The sequence below is a fragment of the Pygoscelis adeliae genome, unplaced genomic scaffold, assembly GCF_000699105.1.
Source record: "Pygoscelis adeliae isolate BGI_AS28 unplaced genomic scaffold, ASM69910v1 Scaffold60, whole genome shotgun sequence".
Taxonomy (NCBI): Eukaryota; Metazoa; Chordata; class Aves; order Sphenisciformes; family Spheniscidae; genus Pygoscelis; species Pygoscelis adeliae.
Window position 1 is genome coordinate 1,470,910 of NW_008823954.1, and position 7,028 is coordinate 1,477,937.

Genomic DNA, 7,028 nt, shown 5'->3' on the forward strand with positions numbered 1-7,028 from the left:
GCACGTCACTTTGCGTAACCGGAGTGATGCAGCCCCCCGGGGCCGACCCTCATCCCCTCCGGCCCCCCATACAGACTTGCTCCTTTAAGCCTAGCTCAGAAATGACCAGGCTGATCCCTCCCACCTGCCCGCTCTCCCTGGCCGGGCCCTGACGTCAGGGGAAGGCGTGTGGATGCGTGTGTGTGCGAGGCGCACATCATACACACATCAGATACCACAGATCTATCAGCAGGCAGCCGGCAGGCAGGCAGGCAGGCAGGCAGGCAGGCAGGCAGGCCGAGACAGAGCCGGGCTGCAGGCAAGACCCCCGCCCCTCGCGAGGTAGTGGAGGAGTGTTCGGCCCCTCCGAGCACCGATGCTTTGCAGAGTGCAGCTCCAGGGAGCCCGTCACTGCTAAGGAGGTAAGGGGAGGCACAATGGCCATCCAGCTTGCCTGGGCTATTGTAGCTGGAGGTTAAACTTCGTGCACCGCCTTTTTCTTTCAAACCTGCTTGTTCCTTTTGACGGCGGAGAGGTGCAAGGGTGAAGCGTGACTTCCCTCCTCCGGTCTGGTTATTCCCCACCAGCCTCAGGAACAATAACTCCTCTGGGGGTGCGGTGGCGGCGTTGCACATCTGCTTTGGCTGGGGGGCAAATAGCCGGGGCTTTGCCACGGAGGGCTGAGATCAGCTGGGACCCACCTCTCAGACTGCCGGGGGGGGGCGGGTGATTTATAAAAAATCTGTCTTATTAAAGTGGGCTGATAATGATAGGGGCTTGAATTGGGGTTTCTTTGGGACTGGCTGCACTATTCATTCCTGCAGACGGCAAGTTAGATCCACAAAGGAGGAAGGAAGGACGCGGATGAGGGCATTTGCGCCAGGTCTTTGAATAGACACTATTCTAATTAAAAAAAAACAACATAACAAAACAACCAAATCCCACAAACTTGGTATTTGGGAGTGATGATTATGCATATATGCTTAAAAGGTAAATCAAGCCTCCATGATGGCTTCTCCCTTTGCTTCCCCTTTGCATCTGTCAGCCTGCTTGCTCTTCTCCATGGCCTCCCCGAGAACTGGGCAGCCCAGCACTGACTAAGGGAGCTTTTTATAATCGATCCATAAAGGTGACATTCATATTTTAGCGCTAAGCAGGCTGTATTGTAGGCGAGACTATCTCAGCAAAGATCCCTGGAGTTGTGAGCGTGATTGGCTTAGCTGGGGAGGGGACGCTGTCAGTGTGTATTCCCCAAAAAGCGCCTAGTTTATTTTTCCTATAGTAATTTGTCTCAGCAAAGGGGTTTTTAACATGCAGGGTAGGCAAGGAAATTGCTTTGCTTGGTATTTAACTCTTAACGGCATGATCTGGTAACCAAAAAAGGGAGTGGGGGGGCTGAGAGGCTTTCATTAGCATCGGACAGAGACAGCATTTATAAAAACCTGCCAGACGCCGAGGCTGTGAGCCTCCTCTGAGGAAGGGAGGATGGAGAAACGTAGCCTGGCGAGCGCTGCGGTGGCCCTGCTTGTGGTAACCCCTGCCTGGAGCCATCCCGGTTCCCCAGCTGGTTCCTGCCCTTCATGGCAGCCCCCTGGGAGATGCTGACTTGGGATCTCGGCTGGCCACCGCATTGCTGGTGGGTCCCTCGGCGCGTGAGTGTGCCAAGCAGCTGATAAATGGGATTTTTGTTTTTGCATCAACCTCTGGGGACACGCTCCCACGTCTGGAGGGGTGTAGCTCTTCTCTGTTTCAGCCCGTGTCTAGACAGGCTGGGTCTGGGGGGGCATCAGCCTCCCTGAGGGTGGCGTCGGGCCAGAAGATTGCTTTCCCTGCTCCGTGGGGTGAGGAGATGGCTGCCAGCAGCCGGAGGCAGAGATGGGCTGTCTTTGACGTACAGAGACATTTTTGCTACTGGGGTGGAAGGAGCAGGGAGGTAAACCTGACTCCTAAACTGGGGCCACTGGCAGTCACGAGGGATGGAGAAAACGTGATGGTGAGCGGCAGGGAAGAGCCAGTGCAGGAGCTCGCTGGAAAAGGCAGCAGAGGGAAGAGAGCCTCCAGCTCCTTGGCTGGGGCGGAGGGAGCGGCGACACTCGGGAGACCTGAGCGTGGTGGCAGACGGCATCCAAGCCGGGGATTTGCAAAGGGACACGGCGGCGTGAAAGGGAACGGCCCATAAAGGCGACAGCAGGCCAGCCGAAGGGTCACGTCCAGAGCCGGAGCATGACAGCCACCGGCAGAGCGGCTGCCCGTCCCTTCATCTGTCCTGGGCAGCCGGGGGGGTTCCGGCGGATGGGAAGGAGCACAAAGAAGCGCCACGCGGGAGGGCTGACTCGCCAAGGGCAATTAAGCCAATTAAATATGTATTCCCCCGCCCGGCAGAGGGACGCGTGAGGGGTTTTTCTTCGCCGCCGCTAATGAACGGGGAGTGGCAGACAGAGGCTGGTGCCTCTTCAAAAGGCTCCTTCCCCCCTTCTGGGGGACCTTGAAAGGCTGTTTAGTTAAACAAGGTCACAGCCAGCACCCAAGTCAATGTATTTGGCTTTAAAGAGAGGGAGAGTGACAGTGATTTTATTTGATAAACCGCAGACCTTTCAGTCGCTGGTGATGAATGGGGTACTTGGATCTCGAGATAAAAGCTGATGTGTCTACTGCCTGTCTGCCTTAATTGGCCTGGGTTTCCTGTGTTCGCCTGCGAGCGCTCCCGACTGTCAGCTCGGCTCGGAAGCCTGCCCTCCAAAAAATATAAAAGCAAAGCCGGCTGCTGCTGCCGAAGGAAACCCTGTCACCAGAGGGCTCTGGGGTTTTGCTCCAGGATGGTTTCTTTGGGGAGGGGGGAAGATGGACAGGGTGGGATGTGTTTTTTATGAAGAGCATCCTTCCAGGGAGTGCTGGGCTTGGTGCCGCTTGCACACGTCCTTGGCTCGGAGGACTGTCACCCTGGGGGACCCTTGGAGCAAAGCCACAGAGGGGAGACAGGGAGGAGCGAGGTGGAGGTCTGGCAGCAGCAGTGGAGGGGAGGGTTATGCTGGAAAGGCTTCTCGTGCCCCGCAGGTCGTGCAGCCTCTGCTTGCTTCTTCAAGTGACCCGGATTTTGTCCCGACACCATATACCTGTGTGGGGTGGACACAGTGTCGTGGTGGGTGGTCTGCCAGCTGGGAGAGACCCGGGGTGAGGAGAGATGCTCTCTGCCCCGGCGGAGGTTAGCATGATTGCTGGCAATGGAGGAGAGGGGGGAGAATACCTCCCGTGCCCCAGGTGCCCCCTCTTTGTCGCCTGCTGGGGCTGCAGCTTGGAGAAAGGGTTGGGGAGAGGATGGTGGGGTGGAGTACAGGGAGGGAAGGAGATGGACAGGAGAGGCTTTCCCTGCTCTCCGTCTGGGCTGGGAGGGGAGGAGACATCGGTGAGGACATAGTTGTGTCTCCCCTCTTCTCTCAGCCTGCTTTTGCCTGAGTTTAATTTCCTCGGTCCCTTTGTTTGCTGCGGGGATTTAAATGAGTCGGGAGGCAGGATACCGCCCCGGAGCCCCTGGGGTGCCAAGGCTCCCGCTTCACTGGCATGGGCAAAGCCGGGAGTTCAGCTGCCAGGCCCCAAGGCTGACCCACAAATTTGGGGTGCTCGAGCCAGGCGCTGGTGAGGGGCAGAGCGCTGCTGGCCGTGGGAGCCAGCCTTGGCATTGCCACAGGACGGGGGTCTCTGCTCTAGGCCCTGCTCCAAGCAGGACTTAGGTGCAATGCCTCAGTTAGAACAGGCTGCTCAGGGACATGCCCGGGGGGGTTTGCATACCCCTGAGGACGGGGATTCCACAGCCTCACTGTGCACTGTCCCCATGCTCATCCTGGTGAGCTGCTGCCCCGCACCAGGGCTCTCTTCCACATCCCCATGGGCCAGCCGAAGCCCCCCAAAGTGCCTGCAGGCAATTGCGCCCAGCTTATTCTCCCATGTGGGGCAAGCTCAGCTTGTGGGGGCAAATGGCAGCCCTAGGAGGGCACCCTCCGCTGCTGCTCTTGGGCCTCAGGAGCGGGCTGTCTGCCTCCTCTCCCCCAGTGATGCCCAGCATGCTCCTGCTCCCCACCACTGCTCATCCCCCGAACCAGGGAGCGTTCCAAAGCACCCCAGCCTGGGCTGGTCCCACAGGTGAACCTGGAGCAAAGCCACTCTCCGTTGCCATTTCATCTGCCCACGCCATTTTGTCCATGCAAGGCTCCCCCTCTTGCACGCCTCTTCACCCATTTTCCTTTTGCCTCTGGGAAACTTCCATTTTTCCAGCCCCTTGTGGACCCGCCAGAGGAAGCTCTTTCTCCGGGTGCCAACCAACCCCCTCAGCATACTAATAGTTTGCTCCAAGCATCGTTATTCAGGTTAAATACCCTCCATTGTCCCTAATCTGGTGGGGGAACTGAAAGGCCTCCTCAGCAAAAGCGCACACAGAGGAGGCGCGCCGTGGTGAAGCCATTTTCATAGTGGCGGCTCCATGATGTGGCAGAGAACTGAGGGCCGCTTCCCTCAAATCGTCCTGCTTGTCCAGCCCTGACACCTGCTGGGAAGGTGCCAGATCCTGCAGCGACGCCTGGGGACCACATCCCTTTTTGTGCTGCCCAAGCGGCCAGGCTGCTTGCCAGCGCAGGCAGGGTGGTCGGATGGGGGCCACTGAGAAGCCACAGAGAAGGCAGAGAAGCCGCTTGGTGGCTGCCCTGGCTTTTGGGTGTCTCGCTTGGGTGCTCCCTGAGCCTCTCTGAGCTCCTCAGGTATGGGGCAAGGAGGTGGTGAGCCTGAGCCTGGAAATGGGAGAAGGAGATGCTGAGCCAGGACATGGGGGAAAGAGGCTGAGCTTGGGCACAGGGGCAGGAGATGCTGAGCCTGGGCACGGGGGCAGGAGATGCTGAGCCTGGCCACAGGGGCAGGGGATGCTGAGCCTGGGCATGGAGGCAGGAGACGCTGAGCCTGGGCACGGGGACAGGAGATGCTGAGCCTGGCCATGGGGGCAGGAGATGTTGAACCTGGGCATGGAGGCAGGAGATGCTGAGCCTGGCAGGGCAGGAGCTGAGCAGCCCCGGTGTGGGGTGGGCCGTGGAGCAGAAGGCAGGTGCGTGTGCTCCAGTTGCTTCATGGCAGAGAGGAGCAGCTGAGGCGCATGAAGGGTTTGGTGCAGAGGTGGATGGGAAGCCAGCAAGGGGAGAGACGTTTCGGAGGGGTTTGCGGCCATGGCTGGAAGTCTTCTCGGAGGGCAGGAGGAAAGTGGTGGCTTCTGCCTTGGGGTGGGACTCTAGTGTGGCCTCTGCCGCCTGGACCTTGGGGTGAAGCTCGGCAGGGCTGAGAGGGGGCAGCTGTTGGGACACTAGCTGAGGCGTGGATGGGCACCAAAGCTGGACTGGCAGCCGTCGGGACCCACTGGCAGGCAGACCCCCCAGGCAGGGGAAGCAAGTGGAGGTGGACGAGGGGAACAGGAGTCGCCTCGTTCCTCCCTGAAATTTCAGCTGCTCTAGAAACCTTTTCCCATGTCCTTGGTGCCTGCTAATTTCAGAGCGGAGGTGACCCCCTTTCGCACATCCCCCCAGGGCCTCTGCATCTCAAGGGGCCACAGATGAGTCAGAAACCAAATTAAATATTCTCTGGGTTTCCCAGTGTGTGCAGGTGTCGTCCCAAAAGATGCCACATGCCGCAGTGGGGTGGGAAGAGCTGGAGGGGGTGGCGGGGAAGGGGATGGTAACTCCATGGGACGTTGGGCTCCTCAGCTCCGGGTGGTGGGGAAAGCCCTGAGCCTGAGGGGTGATGGAGATGGGTGAGCCCCCTGAGCCTGAGGGGTGATGGAGACGGGTGAGCCCCCACCCAGCACCCCCAGAAAGCAGTGCCCCCAAGCAGCCACTGGCGTGGGGCACCCCGAGACAGAGGCACCCAGCATCAGATGCAAGCTACTGATGGGAAGAGAAATCAGCAGAGCAAAGGCTTTCTGAGCAAGCGGCCGCAGTGCTGATCACGCACTAGAGCATCTCACTGGGAGGCTTAAAAATGCACACATTACACTCACCACCCCCCCAATTTCATGCTCCGGGTGGTTCGGCAAGGACAGCCGTGCCCATGCTTGCTCTGACTCCTGCTCTTTGGCAGGCGACCTGGCCGTCAGGCCACGTCTTGCACATCCTCCAGCAGCCGAAGGTTGCTGGGTTTCTGCCCCTTGGGGCTTTAACTCCTTGGAAACTGCGTGATGCCAGCCAAAAACTGGAGCCCAATGACCGCAGTGGCAGGAGGTTGTGCTTGTGTTGTGGCTTGTCTGAGGTGCCCAAGGGGTGTGTGTGCTGCCCGCGGCCCCACAATAGCCTTCCGGTGTCCCTTCCCCGTAGGGATGTGCCCAGGCGGGCAGTGACCCACTGGCTCGGGCTGGGGTTGGGTCCTAAATCCCATAGTGCTGAGGCAACCTCCAGTGGTGGGGAGACCTCAGACCGCTGACCTTGACCTGCCTGTTGTCTCAGCCTTTTTGCTTCACCCTTTTACCAGAAATCTTGGGCTGGGGGGAGATCTCGGAGGCCAGGGCTGGGGGCCTGGGCGTGCTGGCACTGCATGGGCATCCTTCCCAAATGGGTGGGTGATCCTCTTCCCAAAATGGTCCCTGCCCGTGGCAGCCCGTGCTCAGCTGCTCCTTCTCCCAGGGCGTGCTTTTTAGCGACTTCATCTCTAATATGTGGGATTATCCTGGAAAATGAAAGACAAAGCCACAGACCAGGCTCGTTCCTTCCCTCGGGATTGATTTGCTGGAACATCCCGGGTTGCTCCAAGCCAGGACAGGCTTACCGGGGCGATTCCCAGTGCCAGGGGTTGGTGTTCAGTACCGAAGGCCGGCAGCATGCTACCTGCCCCCACAGATGTGGGGCCAGGAGCAGAGGGGGCAAATCCTGACAGCAAACTGCCCTCACCAAAAGCCCCCCCGGGGGGCCTGTAACCGCCCCCCCTTTGCTCCCCAGGTCACAGGCAGCAGACCCGCGCGCCCGGGTGCCCTTTCTCCTGCTGCCCACCTGCCCATCCCCAAAACGGAGGAGCCCGCCGGCCCCACC